We start from the raw sequence: 18086 nt of genomic DNA, 5'->3' as shown, positions 1-18086 counted from the left end.
ACCAACAACACAGTTAAAAAAAATTCTTACTGTGTTTTTACATCAGAAGTGCATGCCCAGCTGCACAAGACTTCTGTTCAAGCTGTCAGCCAGACTGCATTCCTTCCTGGAGCTCAGGATCCTCCTCCAGCCTCAGTTGGTTGTTGGCAGATTTCAGTTCCTTTCACTGCAAAATTGAAGCCCCTATTTTTTTATGTTTTCAATGGGGGACACTCAGCCACTAGGAGCCACCCACAGTTCTTTGAAAAGTAGCCTGTTTACAGGTCCTTTCTCGTCACAGTGGCTTACTTCCTCAAGGATGGCAGAGGGTCTCTGTTTGATCTGGAAAGAGATTCATATATAATGTGAGGTAATCGAGGGAGTGTCTCTCATCACCTTTGGCACATCCAATGGATTAGAAACAAGCTCTAGGGCTTGTAATTCCACATTCAAGAGGAATGCATTATACAGAGGCCACTGGGGTCATCTTAGAGTTCTTCGTATCTCAATATATGTGTTACCTCTTGTGTTACTCAAATATTCTTTTTGTTGTAAGACACAGAGACTCAACTTGAACTAAGTTAAACAAAGTACCATCTAAAAAGGGAATATTCAGTGGAAGTGTTCTGGGATTGCTCACAGAATTCAAGAATGGGATGCAGGTATCATGGTAGCATTACTGACTTTGGGAACCATAAACGAGGAGCCACAGTATCTCAGGAGACATGATGTCTTGACGTAACAGGAGATTCAGTTTCCTCATGTGCTGGCTTTGTCTGTCGGATTTACCCTCTTAAGCTTCTCCCTGAAACCCGGGAATATCCTGTTTAAAGGTTCATAACCTTGAACCTTCTCTGTGACAATAGAGATTTCCCCTCGGAACCTCCAAAAGAGACATGTTTCAAAAGGACTACCATTGGCTTGTCGTAGATCATGTGAATACTCAAAGACCAATAACTCTGGCCAGGTAGATGGGGTACCATGATTTACTTAGCCAAAAAGCATATCCTCCCTTGTGTTTGGAGAGAAATATATCAATTCCCAGAAAGTGGTGGGGCTAGAAACAAAGCTAGGCAGATGAAAGCTTGATAGAATGATTTTCCCCCAATAAAATAACATGAATATTTTAAATCATAAAGTTGTATTAAGCACTCATATAGCTAATTCCTAAATTCAATAAATATATAATATTTTGCCATGTTTGCTTTGCCACATATACGTCAATCCATTTTGTTTTTTATCCATTTCAAATATATTGCAGATATCAGGATACATCACCCTGAACACTTCAGTATGGCTATCATTAATTAGAGTCGGGTAAATTCAATTTGCAGTTAAAGTTCAAAGCATAAGTAGACTATTAGATAAACCTAAAAGTGTAAGCTTTACCAGTTAATTATTTCTAATTAAATTGATTACCATTTTCCTAAATCTAGGTGACAACAGATAATGACTATCTTTGGCATTTTATGAAAATGGGGAATTTGGTGGTACATGCCTGTAGTTCCAGGTACTCAGGAGGATGAGGCAGGAGAATTGCTTGAGACTGGAAGGCAGAGGTTGCAGCAAGCTGAGAGTGAGCCACAGCCTAGGTGACAGAGCAAGACCCTGTCTCAAAAAAACAAAGCAAAACAAACAAAAAAAAGAAATGGAGAATTTGTTCGATAATATGTTCAAATAATGTTAGGAACAGAGGGAGTAACAATACAGTAAACCCTCACTATTCCTTGCAGTTATAGTACTATTCACTCATTTGTCCAAGTTAGAACCCTTAAGAGTCATATATGTCTCCCTCACTCTCTATCATCCAATTAGTTGATGGCCAGCTAACTTCTTTCTATACACATCCTCCTCCTTCCCCACTGTCTTCCTCTTTTCCAACTCTGTTGCTTTCAAATTCTCATCTTGCTCTGACAATAACTTCAAAAAATTTCTCCCTGATTTGGGTAACCCCTTTCAATAATAAACTAATCTTTAGAATGCCACTGGAATTGTCCCTCTAAATACAGATCTGGTTTTGTGATTCCTAAAACTTGATACTTGTAGAGGAAAATCCAACATGTGGTCATGGCAGACAAGGTTTACTCAATACTGGGTATTTTGTAAGTGTTCTTGCCAATATCCTAAATAACTGTAGAGAATATTTGTGCCATCCACATTTTGACCAGATGAATTGGATCCTTCAAATATCTGTTGATCTATATTGTTTCAAATTAACAAATGCCCTGAGTTGGCCCTGAAGTGCTCTGGCTCAGGCTGATGACACCACTTACCTTTCAGTGTTGTTATGGAATGAAGCTCATATGAGCAAAGAATAAACATTTATTGTGTTAAGTCACTTCAGTGGGATTTGTTTGTTACAGCATCTAACATACTATAAATGGTACATGGTGCTAAAGTGCAATATGACTATTCTGCCTGCAATATTTTTACGGTATGTGCCCAAGACTCACATTGGGACTGAAGATATTTTATAGGGGTTCTATACTATTTGATCCAGAACAGTAAAAAGGCCAACTGATCAATAAATAATAATAGGGAATTTATCCCTATTGGGATTATCACCTTCCACATATAGATAGTAAATAAGCCACTATAAAATACTATACAAAAGAAAGAATACTTCTTTTGTTTTATGAAGCTTAATTCTGTACTCACACACTAGAATGCCCTAATTGAGAAAGGGTCTATTAAATTGTCACTATTTAATCATTTACATTTTATTTAGCTACAAGTAAATGCATTGAGTAACCAAGTAACAGGCCTGCCTCAAAATTTTAAAAGACAAATTCTGAATTTTGCATCAAATGGAAACTTGAATTAGCATAGGTTAAATGAAACATTATTTTTGGTTTTGATGAGCCAAATATTTTTACTTTTCAATGTTTTTGGTTTTCGTGAGCATTGCATTTATAAATTCACTTTTTAACAAAGTTAAAATCCATTACATGGTGAAGATTATTTATAATATATCCTTGTAATACCTAAAGTATTTTAGAATTTTTTAAATTTGTAATATCATTTAGGTGTGGAAAATAAACTATTTTTATGTAGTAGAAAATTTTTATAGGTCTCTAAACAATTTGTTATTATAAAAGCTTTCCCAAGATTCTAATTATCTATCTTTCCTAATATACTATATAATAAAGTTTAATTTTCATAAATTTCATCCAAAAAATACAGCACTTCATTAGCAAAACTGAAATGCATTGTAAGTTCACAAATGAGAGAAAGAACTTATAAAATACATGCATAATTGTAAAAAAATCAATTGATATAGATTTCTCTGACAATCAAAGGTGTAGTATGAATACTTTATTGTCTAAACCTGAGGATGTTGCAACCACTGTATCTAAGAACGCACCACGTTGTCATGGAAACAGCATGGGTTTCAAGTTGGAAAGACCCTGGCCTTGCAACCATAGAATTTGTGAACTTGGGCAAGATATTTACCCCTCTAAACCTGTTTCTATATTAAAAACTGAGTCCATCATACCTACTGGATAAGGCTACTAAGAACATTAAAATTTCCACTGTATCTAAAATGCCTCACACATTTGTTAGCTTATAGAACAAAAAGTATTAATTTCCTGCCTTTGGTTGCCTCTAAAGAAATTAAAGGCAGAAGATATTTATCTTGTAAAGGCACTAACGACTGATCATATACCCAGGCAAAATAAATGTACGTTTAGAATGTGGTGTATATGGAAGTCAAACACAAACTCTAGAATGTAGATTATCCCCAACAAGTGTGAAAATACAGAGAAGCTAGAATGACAGAAACACGATTTCCAGACCTACATCTCTACCAGTTCAATTTGTGCCTGTGAGAAAATGAGTGCATTTCACAGGCTCTCAGCTTTTTAAACTACAAAATGATAAAATGAAGGTGTTGAGAATGAGGATCCTCTTCTAGCACTAAAAGTTTTATTTTCATTTTTTCTTCTTGTTAGAAGAAAGTTCCGGAAGATCTGGGTACTGAAAAATTTGAATTTTTCTTAGAGAATGATAGCCTTATATTTTTCTTTTTATGCTTTCTCTTTCAATAGGCTTTTTACTCCAGTATGAACTAAATTATAAACAATGCTCCATCTCACCTCACAAGTTTCCTCCTCTGTTTGCTCAAATTCTCTAAAGCACTGCTTTTCAGAATACTTCTCTAATGATCACTGCAAAACTACATTTTCAAGACAGTGGTATGTATTCTGTATGTTTCTTCAATCCATTACTCTCTATAGAGTTGTTCCCTACAGTTGGCTTGTTAACATGGACAAAGTATAAACTTTAAGACACAAACCCCTTTATAGGACTTTACATGTATATTGGAAGAAGCAGAGTATCGGATGGTAATAAGTGCATTTATAAGCATTATTTCTATAGTGAAGGAAAGGTTAATTTGAAAGTCATTTCTCCATTCAAGAAGAACAATTTTCTCTAGTCTTCTGACTATTTATAGAAAGACCTTTACATGTGCAAACTAATTAATAAATGGGATCAATTTCAAGGTATTTTTTCTGGTTCATCACCACTTAATCATTCAATTTAAAAAACATTTTAAAGGCCAAGTCTAAAATAGATTTGCACCCATGCCCCCAGTGTGAATTTTTCATTCTTTACAACATGCAGTAGGTACTGTATAATGACCTTTTCTCTGTTTGGAACAGGGATTAGAATAATACATTTGACCCTTTAAAGTCACCTGGGAGAGATGTTAGTCTCCATGTTCAATAAACTGAAATATGTCTCAAGTGTCCCAAGGTTAAGGCCATGACTTTAAACTATTTAACACAGAGTATCGTACTGATTCACTTAGACTCTCAGACTTTTAAAAAAAATTATTCAACTGAATTATATATACTTCATCAGAACAATTTCTTTTCTTCATACAATTAAAGCAAATACTTTACATTGCAAATCAGGCAAGTTAACCTAGATGCATTGTGCATTATAATAAAATTTATAGCTGCATAAATAGCAGTGTAAACTTACAGAAAGACTAGTAATTATAGTGCCATTGATGGTCTTTGTTGCTTTAATTCTGAGGCAGCCAGAATGATTAAACTGAATCTTAATCGACTTCTCCATTAAAAATGCTGGCAGAGGAGCTCCTTTAACCTTTCCCATTGATTGAACACAACAATCACCATTCAATTATAATGCAAAAGGACATTTGTTATAATGTAGAAAAGATGCATGAGCCATTTCCTTTTACTCAAGACTATCAATGAGATGACTCCTACTTCTGCAAAGGTGAGAATGCTCTACCTGGGAGTCTGATAAAGCCAAAACTAAACAGAAACCTCCTCATCATGCAGAGGAGCAGGACCATACAGAAGAAACTAATCTGGAAGAGATTCATTAAAAAGAAATGTATCTTCTATTACTATTTACCCTAGCCACATTTATCGTTGATATGTTTTTCTTCATATGATTTCAATGTACTTACATTACCATGATCAAAAGTTTAATGGTAAATTAATGAGGATGGTTCCTTGGCCTTTTATATGTGTTCTCAATGCATGCTTCATCAGACAAATCAAGGCAATAGAGGTAATTGATGTAACTGAATTTTAGACTAGGAAGTTGTCTTCAAGATTTACCTAAGGAAGTTGTCTTCTGATTTACCTAAGGTCAGACAGCTAATTGTAACCTAACCCTGACTAGGATGTGGGTCCATTAATTCCCCATTCAACATGTGTTGCATTTGTCACCTCTGAAGTGTATTTCATTTTTAGTTATGTTTCTTACCTGATTCTGTGCTTGTATAGACTGCTCAGGTTCGGTACTCACATCATATAACTTACAACAAAAATCGAGTCATGCAAGTATAGCTGTGTTGCTCTGCATGCATAGTGTTAGTAGGTTAAATATGGCCATGGATTCTTTGCTATCCCTCCTATTGAGAGGTAGAGTATCATACTCCTCCCTGGAATTTAGACTAACTTACTGCTATAGTATTGTAGCAGGCCAGGTCTCACTAACTCAGGCCTGTCCCAGCACTGATTGAGTAGCTAGGTTAAACATTAAAAGCTGATTGAGCCAGTGCCCTCTACAATGGCTGGAATGTAACAAAGAGCCCACTGAGAGTTTTGTCTAGGCTGTTCCTGGACCTTGAAGCATGACAAGATAATGAAAAAATTCTTAACAGGACCCTTTTTGGATTAAACAAGTCTTACTGGGGGTCTGAGGAAACTCTCCAGGCCTCCACAAACAAGCTTATTGGAGTGTAAAAAAACCTTCCCAAACCTCTGTGATTTATCAGGAGACAAGATAAGAGCAATCACCCCAGCACCTAGACCCATTTAGATTAAATAAACTTACTGAGGCTTCAGCAGAGGGTCTTCGGGTGTCAGACCTTAGTTATAGATTAAAAGAAGTTACTCGCCAGTGTCTTTAGATGAATGCACACTGACATGTAGATATATAGCTTAGAAGATATATAAGCTCTGGAAAACTTTGCAATTTTGAGTTGGTCTGGCAGTGATTTCCAGACCTTCTCCCTGTAACTGAGGACAGAAATAAAACGTCTTCCCAGTTCTTCTGCATCTCATTATTGGGCCACAAGAAACAGCAGTCCAATCATCAGTTTGGTCTGGGAACAGTATGAATATTTGTCCCCTACAAACCTCATGCTGAAACATGATCCCCGGAGTTGGAGGTGTGGCCTAACGGAAGGTGTTGCCATCATGGGGTAGGACGCCTCACGAATGGCTTGGTACTGGTCCTCATAGAAATAAGTGAGTTCTTGCTCTGTTAGCTTTAATGACAGCTGGTTGTTGCCTGGCACCTCCCCCATCTGTGTCTTGCTGCATCTTCCACCAGGTGATTTCTGCACAGGTTTAACAGCCACCCTGCTTCTTCTGTCATGAGTATATGCAGTCTGAAGCCCATGCTGGTGCCTTGCTGTAGAACCGTGAGCCCACTTAATTTCCTTTTCTTATAAATTATCCAGCCTGGGGTATTCCTTTATAGCAACACTAAATGGACTAAGAAACTTGAGCAGTAAAATGTGATGGAAGTGACACTTTTGGGATTTCAGATGCTGTCATATTGAGCCTTGCAGTTTTCTTGGAATGCTTGATTTTTGGAAGGCTAACTTTTTAGATCACCCTGTTAGAAGGAAGCTGAAGCTGTCTACATGGGACGGCTGTGAGGAGACAGAGAAACACACACATCTCTACTGTTCAGCTATCCCAGACCAGGAAACAGAAAGGTAAATAAAGAAGGCACCTTGGACATGCCAGGCCAGCAGGCATGATGTGGAGAATCACCAAAGAAAGCAACTGACATCCAGAATGAAGGCCCAAGACATAATCTAGCCAAACCATGGCAACTGACCAGTTGCCCTTTCACATCCCCTCAGCCTGACAAAACTTCAGACAGCCTTCTTCCTGACTGTAGAGCCACTGGTTCCTTTCTTAGAGCATTTACTTTAGATTGCTTGCAATTGTAGATTACCTGGCCTTTTGAGATGTAAATCTCTCAGCTTCTTGCCAGTTTCATAACCCAGGAATGCCTTTTCTCAAGGACTTGCAGAAGCCATTTTAAAAAAATTGAATCATTAAGAAAGATAGCTCCCATCTCCTACTTTGTATCACAGGGCAGGAGCCTAACTTAGCAAATACAGACAGCCTAGTCACATTGACCAGCTCCCCCTCTAATGTCCTCCAATACTTTTGCACTAGCTTATCCAAGCACTTAAACTCTCTGGCCTTTTTGTTTCCACGGAATTGAATTTAACCTCTCTCCCCTACTGCAATAATCTTGAACAGTCTTCCTTGCCATTTTAAATCTGTGTGATGTGATTTTTTCTTTGACTCCTCCAACCCAGCTGTATGTCTCCCTCCATCTGAGACTCTACTCATCTAGGAATAGGAATAAATCCCTCCTGTGGTGCCTACCCCAGTTCCTGACACACAAAAATCATTAGCATAATAAGATAAGTGTGGTTTTATGCCACTAAGTTTTGGTATAGTTTGTTACGCAGCAGTAGATAACTGGAAACTCTCTTTCTCAGTCTCTCTCTCTCTCACTCTCTGTTGTTTTCTCTCTTTCTCTTTCTCTCTCTCTCTATATATATATATAAATATATACATCTATATGTCTGTACATATACACAAAGTAAGTCTTCATTTAATGTCATTGATTTTAATGTTATTGACAGATTCTTAGAAACAGCAACTTTAAGCAAAATGATATATATCGGGTATTTGAATAATGTTTTCATTGATGTCATTTTGTTATAACATCGATGAGAAAAAAACTGGTTTTAATCAACATCAACATCATTTTGCTTCAAGTCACAGTTTCTAAGAACCTACTGACATTGTTAAGTGAGAATTTATATAGATTTATCTCATATCTATATAATGTATTTATATGCTCTATATTAATACATCATGTAGATGTAGTTCATAAGCATACATTTCTAAATGCATGCAGCGGGGGGCTAGAAGTATAAAGTTCATGTTACTAATTTACTTTGGAACATGCACTGGAGGTTCAGTGCATTTGGTTATTTAGGAGAACCCGTACATCTTCACCTTAACTACATTGAATATGTGTCAAATCACTAAAACTAAAACCTTACTAGATGCATAATTAGTTTGTAAGCATCTAAGCAACTGTTTACATGTAGCCAGCCCCAAATTCCCAGAACCTTCTTTCAAAAGTGAGCTTGAATGTACGACTATTAGAAATAAGTATTTTTAAAAGTAGATAAGACTATCTGAAATTGTCTATTAAAATAATAGCAGAGCAAACTGACACAAGAACAGTCAACCAAACACTGCATGTTCTCACTCGTAAGTGGGTGTTGAACAATGAGAATACATGAACGCAGGGAGGGGAACATCACACATGGGGGCCTGGGGTGTGGTGGGCTAGGGGAAGGATAGCATTAAGAGAAATACCTAATGTAGATTATGGGGTGATGGATGCAGCAAACCACCATGACACATGTATACCTATGTAACAAACCTGCACATTCTGCACTTGTACCCCATAACTTAAAGTATAATAAACAAATAAAAATAAAAGATCATAAAAAGTAAGACAAACAAAACAAAGCAATCTTTTCTCTGTAAATGACCTAAATTTGAAATAAGAGTGTTTTTAAATTAAGAGCAAAGAAGCTTCAAATTTTAGGTTTAAAAGAGAAAATAATTTTTTGAAGTTGTAATGACACTTTTAAGAAAGGCATAACCCATTAGATTAAAATCATTTTACTGCATTCTCAAGTTAACATGTGCATTTTTGTGGAATAAACACCATTTCTAACTGAAGGAAAACTTAGAATATCTCTTAGTCTAAAACCGGTTTGATTTGACTACTGTGACAGTTACTTCTGAGAAACTTGTTATGCATGGAGTCAGGTTTAATATTCATGCTTGTCAACCAAGCCATTTCAAGGGCATATCCAGAGGTCTCCTAATGTCTAGCTCCGCTAAACTACTTGTGATGGGAAAGAAACTTTCATAATCTATACTTCTGAGTATAAGGTCAAAGTATTTCTTCTCAGGGCATTTTTGCTAAATCTGCTTCCTTATCGTAAAAAATTACAACATTTATGTATAAATCTGTAAAGTGTGTGTTTTATTGCTTTATTTTCCGTATACTACATGACTATATTATACCTTTTAATATTTTTCCAGGTTATAAAATAAAAGTTGCTGTTTGATGATGTTTTTTGAAAATATGTTGACAATAGTACATACACTTCACATATGTGTTTTGTGAAAGCAAGTCCTAAACAAATACTCCAGTCCTGCTGTCATGGTGGGCTACCAGTATAGCTGCTCTGAAATGGCTGGGAGTATTAAAATGAATGCTTGAGGAAGGAACACAGAGCAGAATAAGTACTTGGGTTGACTCCGGGTAGATTTGGAACTTCTCAAGACACGCTCTGGGCATAGCGACTTCAAGGCAGAACTCTGGCAAGTGGCAGATGAATTGATAACTTCTCTTTTGGGCTAAAAGATTTACCCCCACGCTTAGGAAACAGGGCAAGCTTTGTCTCATGTAATATATTTTGATCATATCACTTGTTGAGCAGAAAGCTTTGATGGGTGATTGCCCCAATAATTTAAGTTCTTCCAAAGTCAACCTACTTGCATCACTTTGCACTGATGATGGCTGTGAAGGAATGGATAGGTTCTTTTGTGATAGCGTTGTGCCCCTGACCCTTGTCTGTTACTTAGTTTTATAAGATGTCCTAGAATTTGTACATTCCGGTTATGCCAACTCACCACATTCCTTTCTTTATACTGATAGAATGACAGCAGTAATAGTGGAAGGGATTTAGATTAGGGGTTAAACAACTTTTCGATTATCAAGTTACACAATTGTTTTAAAAATGTATTGGAATTCTCTTGCCAAAAGGGTTTGTTTGGGTTAACTCTTTTCTAAGGGAGTTTAAGTGACTCAAAGAACACATATTTCATCATTTGCCAGAGGCACATAAAAATAAATCCCAGCCAGACAAAAGACAAAGTGTACTTTGGATTCTGAGTGGCTCTCTTGGTCACCAGGAAGCTGGCCTTAGAGTTTAAGAATATGATTCCTAGAACTTGCTAATGACTTGAAAATAGTCATTTTAGAAAACACTTATATTTTAAATGTATTTGCAAATATACATTTTAAAATAAATTATCACTTTTGCATTTTGTTTGGGTTTGATTAGTTATTGTTATTTTCCCTAAATTCAAACTTCCTTATATGTAGGTTTAATTTCTTGATACATTAGGTATATTTGGAAGTGTTGATGTCTTGTATCTAAGAGAATATTGATAAAGTTACCTTTGTGCATTTATACATTCATTTATTAAACTAACATTTATTATGCCAGGAAGAACTACGTCCAAGAATAGCAATGAATCATCAGTTGAAAGAGAGTAGGGTACAAAAGGAATAAATCATACGGAAAGGAAAATAAAATAAAAACCTCTGCTAGAGATCAAAAATTTTCCTTAGGAAAAGTAACTTAGGAAATGAGTAAGTGACTCATGAGAATAAAATGGAGGAGTTTGCTAAGTGCATTCCTAGATTGAGGATAGTCGGGGTGAACAACTGTTGGGGATAATAAACAAAAAGTCTGATTTCGTAAAATGAATTAAGGTTTACATTTTTTTTTCTATTCTACAAACAAGTTTTTACACAAACATTTTTCTTGAAAAGTTTGAATAACTTGCTCATCTGTAAATGTGAGCTGAAATTTTATAAAGTACAAATCAGAGCAAGTGGCCCGACCTTCTGGAGCAGGGTTTCTTGGAAGAAACTCAGGGACACAAAAGAGGAGCAGCATTTTGGCCCCTTTTGCCCAACGTATTCTAGGTCAGCACCAGGAATACATGGGGGTCAGAACCAACTTTAGGCACTAGGGCCCTTATATTCTTTGATTAAGGAAGTTTTGCCTTACCCCTAGAATGATCAAGAGCTGGGATATGGAAGCAAGACAGGCAGGAACCTTAGCTGGACTCCATCCTGCCAGCTCAGCATTTGGGTTTGGGGGAGAGTCTAGCCCTTCCCCTGGCTTCATCAGATGCCTGTGATTCTAACCATGTGTCAGCTGCAGGAAGAGGCAAGCTATTGACAGGAGTCACATGTTTGTTCATAACTGTAGGCAGCAACCCCTGTCTAGCACAATGGTGACAGAGGGCTGGATTCTAAGCATTGCCCTTGGTAGTTGGATTATCACAACTGTGGGACAAATTCTTCTTTCCAAGGCCAGCCCTTAACAGATCAGTCTTGGCTGGCTTAACCTGGGCTTTCAGAAATAATTGGAAAAAACCTTCTGAGGTCAAAAATGCTGGCCCGCATTAAAGTGGGGTTTTACTACAAAATTTTCTAAAGCGCTGATTTGTTCATATGAGAACAAATTTTAAAAGAGGGAAGTATAATATTGAGAGCTGACCAAATTATATTGGATGTTCACCTACTACATGCCCTCTTTTGCAGCCATCCCTTAGAATTAGTGTTACTTAAACAAAATTTATGTAATGCCACTCTATATCTATCAGATATTCATGATTATATTTTTATTTAGGACTATACTAAACTCTTCAGCATGTAAGTATGTCCCTTCTACGTCCCATTTGATGTTTTATGGGTTGAATTCTACTTTTTCTGATGTTACGTTTATGACTTCTATTTTCTCTTTGTGAATGTTTTCCTCATCTAACTGAGTCCAGCTTTTTTTTTTCTTTTTCAAATCTTGATAACTTGTTGGGTGACTTCTAACAGTGGATTTTAATTTTTCAATATAAGATTCTTTTCTTTTAAAATAAAACCTTTTACGTTGAAAACATTGTAAATTTATAAGCAGCTTTAAGAGAGACCTTCTGGGAATAGAACAGCTCCGGTCTGCAGCTCCCAGTGAGATCAATGCAGAAGGTGGGTGATTTCTGCATTTCCAACAGAGGTACATGGTTCATCTCATTTGGACTGGTTAGACAGTGGGTACAGCCCATGGAGGAGAGTCAAAGCAAGGTGGGATGTCACCTCACCTGGGAAGTACAGGGGTCAGGGAACTCTTTCCCTAGCCAAGGAAAGCCACAGGGACTGTGCCCTCAGGAATGGTTCACCCTGGCCCATATACTACACTTTTCCCATGGTCTTCACAACCCACAGACCAGGCGATTTCCTTCAGTCCTATGCCAGCAGGACCAGTTTTCAAACACAAAACTGGGCAGCCATTTGGGCAGACACTGAGCTAGCTGCAGGAGTTGTTGTTGTTGTTGTTTTCACACCCTAGTGGCTCCTGGCTCCTGGAATGTCAGTGAGACAGAAATGTTCACTCCTCTGGAAAGGGGGCTGAAGCCAGGGAGCCCGGTGGTCTAGCCGGGTGCGGTGGCTCAAGCCTGTAATCCCAGCACTTTGGGAGGCTGAGGCGGGTGGATCATGAGGTTGAGAGATCGAGACCATCCTGGTCAACATGGTGAAACCCCGTCTCTACTAAAAATACAAAACATTAGCTGGGCATGGTGGCACGTGCCTGTAATCCCAGCTACTCAGGAGGCTGAGGCAGGAGAATTGCCTGAACCCAGGAGGCAGAGGTTGCGGTGAGCCGAGATCGCGCCATTGCACTCCAGTCTGGGTAACAAGAGCGAAACACTGTCTCAAAAAAAAAAAAAAAAAAAAAAAAAAAGAACTTCCCTTATGAATCTAGGTGCTCCTGTATTGGGTGCATGTATATTTGGAATCGTTAGCTCTTCTTGTTGCATTGACCCCTTTATCAATGTGTAATGCCCTTCTTTGTCTCTTTCAATCTTTGTTGCATGCGGCCCCCTGAGGCCATTTATCCGGCTCCCTGCCACACTTCAGGAAGGGGCACCTCTTTCATTGGTGGTCAGTGAGAGGAGCACAGTATGTGGTGGCCCTCCAACGGTCTGAGGGACAGTGAACTGGCCCCCTGTGTAAAAAGTCTGGGGACACCTGGTTTAAAGACTGTTGTATCAGAGGCTAACTGTCAATATTAGACAGATCAATGAGACAGAAAATTAACAAGGATATTCAGGACTTGAACTCAGCTCTGGACCAAGCAGACCTAATAGACATCTATAGAACTCTCCACCCCAAATCAACAGAATACACATTCTTCTCAGGACCACATCATACTTATTCTAAAATTGACCACATAATTGGAAGTAAAACACTCCTCAGCAAATGCAGAATAGAAATCATAACAAACAGTCTCTCAGACCATAGTGTAATCAAATTAGAACTCAGAATTAAGAAACTCACTCAAAACTGCACAATGACATGGAAACTAAAAACCTGCTCCTCAAAGACTACTAGATAAATAATGAAATTAAGGCAGAAATAAATAAATTTTTTGAAACCAATGAGAACAAAGACACAACATACCAGAATCTCTGTGACATGGCTAAAGCAGAGTACAGAGGGAAATTTGTAGCACTAAATGCCCACAAGAGAAAGCAGGAAGAGCTATAATTGACACCCTAACATCACAATTAACACAATTAAAAGAACTAGAGAAGCAAGAGCAAACAAATTTAAAAGCTAGCAGGACACAAGAAATAACTAAGATCAGAGCAGAACTGAAGGAGCTTGAAACACAAAAATCCTTCAAAAAATCAATGAATCCAGGAGCTGGTTTTCTGAAAAGATCAACAAAATAGCCTTCTAGCCAGACTAATAAAGAAGAAGAGAGAAAGATAAAATAGACCCAATAAAAAATGATAAAGGGGTATTACCACTGATCCCACAGTAATACACATCATCAGAGAATACTATAAATACCTCTATGCCAACAAAATAGAAAATCTAGAAGAACTCAATAAATTCATAAAATACTAGTAGTTTCCCCAATAGTAACATCTTTCAAAATTATAATACACTATCACAACCTGGATATTGACATCAATAGAGTTAAGATATAGAACATTTTCATTACCACAAGGATCTCTTATGTTGCATTATATAGCCACACTCAATTCCCTCCTTTTGCCCCTGCTTAATGTCTGGCAACCACTGTCTGTCCTCCATGTCTATAATTTTTTCCTTTCAATGACATCATACCAAAGGAATCAGATATTATATAGCATTTAGAGACTGGTCTTTTTCCCTCAGTATTATTCACTGGAAACTCATTCAGGTTGTTGCATATGTCAATAATTTGTTACTTTGTATTGTTGAGTATTCCATGGTATGGATATATCAGTTGGTTTAAACATTGACACATTGAAGGATATGTGAGTTGTTTAAGCATGTAACCTTTATGTTCCATTTAATCTTTTATGACTCTCAAGTATTCCTCTCTTTCGCTGAGTGATTGTAAATGGCATTATATTCTTAATTTCAGTGTCCATGTATTTGTTGCTAGTATATATAAATACAACGGAATTTTGTATGTTTACAAGTTTCTTAACTCATTTATTAGTTTTAAAAATTTTTTGGAGATTTCTTGGGAATTTCTACATGTCATATGCAAGTAGAAACAGTTTTATCTCTTCCTTTTTGATCTGAATGCATTTTCTCCCCCTTATCTTATCTTATTGCAGTGGCTAAATCATCTAGCAACATTGAATAAGAGCTGTGAGAGTGGACATCCCAGCCTTGTAATAATTTTTGTTTAAGCCATTAAACATAATTTAGAAACTCAAGAGAAGGAAGCCTATTGCATTCACTCATATTTTTCTTTTACTTCCTAAAGTTGCAAGATTCCATCCTTTATTGTTTTCTTTTGCTTAGAAAATTTCCTTTTGTCATTTTTTAAGGGTATGTTTTAGGATGTCAACTTATTTTACTGTCATTCATTTATGAGTGTCTTCATTTCCCCTTCATTCCCAAACGATGTATTTTACTAGATATACGAGTCTGGGTCAGTTTTGTTTGTTTGTTTGTTTGTTTTGTTTTTTTGTTTTTTTTCATAGTTAAATATTGTTGTGTCACTTTCTTCTGGTCTCCATGGGTTTGAATGAGAAATCTGCTGTCATTCCAATTGTTTTTCTTCTTTACATAAAGTATGTCTTTTCTCCTGGTGCTTTCAAGTTGTTTTTCTTTATTTTTGGTTTTTCAAAAGTTTCACTAATCATGTGAATTTCTATTAAGTTTATCTTGTTTTGGGTTCACTGGGTATCTTAAATAAGCAGCTTTATGGCTTTTGTCAAACTTAGGATGGTTTTAGCCATTATTTTTTATTTTGAGTACTTTTTCAGCCCTGCATTTTTTTTTCTCTCCTATGAATTCTAAAGACATAAATGTCCTATCTTTTGTTATAGTCTCACAGATTTCTGAGTTGCTGTTCATTTTTTCAGTCTATTTAAATTTTTTTTTTTTTTTTTTTTTTTTACTGTTTAATCTTCTAATTCACTGATTCTTTCCTGTTACATTCATTCCTTTCTTAAGCCCATCCATTAAACCATTTGGATCCCTTTCTTTGGTTAGACTTTCTATTTTTCAGGCATTCTATTTTTTTCATTTAAGAATGCTCACAGTTGATTGTTGATGCATACTTAGCTGCTTAAAAAATTTTTGTAAGGTAACTCTAAATTTCTATCATTTTTGCCATTGGCATCTATTGTCTTTTTACTCAGTTTGAGACTTTCTTGTTTCTTTGTATGTTGCATAATCGTCTCCTGAAACCTGAGCATTTTCATACTATATTATGAGTCTCTGGATCTGATTTTGACTTTCTGTTTTGGCTGGTTTTTCCCTTTACTTCTCTGGCAAGGAAAGGGTGAGGTGCTGCATCCTTATAGCCAGGTGGAAGTAGAGGTATAGTCTTGTCACTCTCCATTGACATCCAAGTGGGAAGCCCCCTCATTATTGTTTTATATGTTACAGCTTTCATGTGATCTTTACTGACATGAATGGATATGGCCTCATACTACTGGATGACAATGAAAGTTCTTGCTCTCCAGTAGGCCTCTTCCCCTGTGACCCCTAGAGAGGAGAAGGCTATCTGGTTACTGTCACATGGAGGTGGATCTTTAAGATCCAAATGTAGTTCTACTGACACCAACATGGGGGCCTCATTACCAGTTAGCAGAAATGAAGTTCCTGAATGCTGACTTGGTATTCTTTTATACCACCGTGGCTCAAGCATCGGGGTGTCTCATTACTACCTCCTGAGTGTGAAAGTCTAGACTTTTCACTTGGCCTTTGCTGGTGTGGGTGCAAGTTGGCCACAGTTTTCTCTATGGTATTTAGCTGGCAGAGAAGTTATGGACAAAATGTTTTCTTTCTAGCCTACCTTTTCTCTTGTATATTAGCTAGGAACAGCAGACATTAACTGGGTTTTTCTTGATTTTTGTTTCGTTTTTGTTTTTGTTTTCAAAAAAATCTACACCTGCCATTTTTTCTGGATTGGTGGCTTTTTAGCTCCAAGCCTGGATTATATGAGCGGAAAGAATGTCTGGAAAACTGATCACTATGCTGTTCTTAGCCAATCCACCTTCTTAACTATATTTCAGAGTCTCTTTAAATTTGTTCTACAGACTAGGTTCAGTGGCTTATGCCTATAATTCCAACACTTTGGGAGGTCGAGGTGAGTGATTCACTTGAGTTCAGGAGTTCATGACGAGCCTGACCAACATGGTGAAACCCCATCTTACTAAAAATACAAAAATTAGCCAGATGTGGTGGCGTGTGCCTGTAGTCCCAGGTACTTGGGAGACTAAGTCAGGAGAATCACTTGAACCTGTGAGGCAAAATCTGCAGTGAGCTGAAATCATGCCACTGCACTCCAGCCTGGGTGACAGAATAAGACTCTATCTCAAAAACAAAACGAAACAAAAAAAACATAATAAAACATTCAAAAATTGTTCTACATATGATTTCCGGAATTTTTAGTTGTGCTCAGTAAAGAAATAGGGAAAAGCACATTGACTCCATCTTCCCAGAAGCAGAAGTCCAGTGACTCCTTTTAATTAAAACATTTTATACATTTTTACTTATTATAATTAATATATCATTTTATACTTCTAGTAATATTTTATGCTTTATTCTGTGTTTCTATACTATTTTAATATTTCTTAGACAATATGTACTATCTTTTGATTATTTTCTTTAAATAATTAAAGGTATACTTTTCTAACCCTTGTATTAATGTTTAACAGTTTGTTTTTACAACAATATAAATAGAACTAAGTAGGGAAAACTCTAAAAGAGGCATACTAAAGAATTGGTATGACATCACTGCAAGTTCTTAAGGAGAAGATGAGTTGGTAGATGTCTCAAACCTCCTCAGTGGTTTTGGCTATATTGCTCTCCCTAGATAATGCCTTTCATGATCCTTGTTTAATATTTGTATTTCTTAATCTATGTTTAGAGTCACACAATAAAATAAATCAATAAATTATTAAATGATCTCTATATTAATTAATATAGAGATTAATGCTATGAAAAAAAAAATGGAGTAGGTTTGAGGGAGAAAGAAAGTACCAGGGAAAGATGATGGAAGGTGTTTAAAATAAACCTGAGGGTTAGAATAAGCATAATAAGAAAGGTGGCATTCAAGCAAAGACCTGAAGAAGGCAAGGGAATAAGTCAAAGGATATCTTGGAGAAGACCATTCTAAGACTGGGGAATAGCTAGAGCAAAAGCCCTAAGCTGGAAGGATATTTGGCATATTCGAGAAACATCAG

Source organism: Saimiri boliviensis, chromosome 16 (genome assembly GCF_048565385.1).
Source record: "Saimiri boliviensis isolate mSaiBol1 chromosome 16, mSaiBol1.pri, whole genome shotgun sequence".
NCBI lineage: Eukaryota > Metazoa > Chordata > Mammalia > Primates > Cebidae > Saimiri > Saimiri boliviensis.
Note: the sequence above shows the minus strand (reverse complement) of the source record.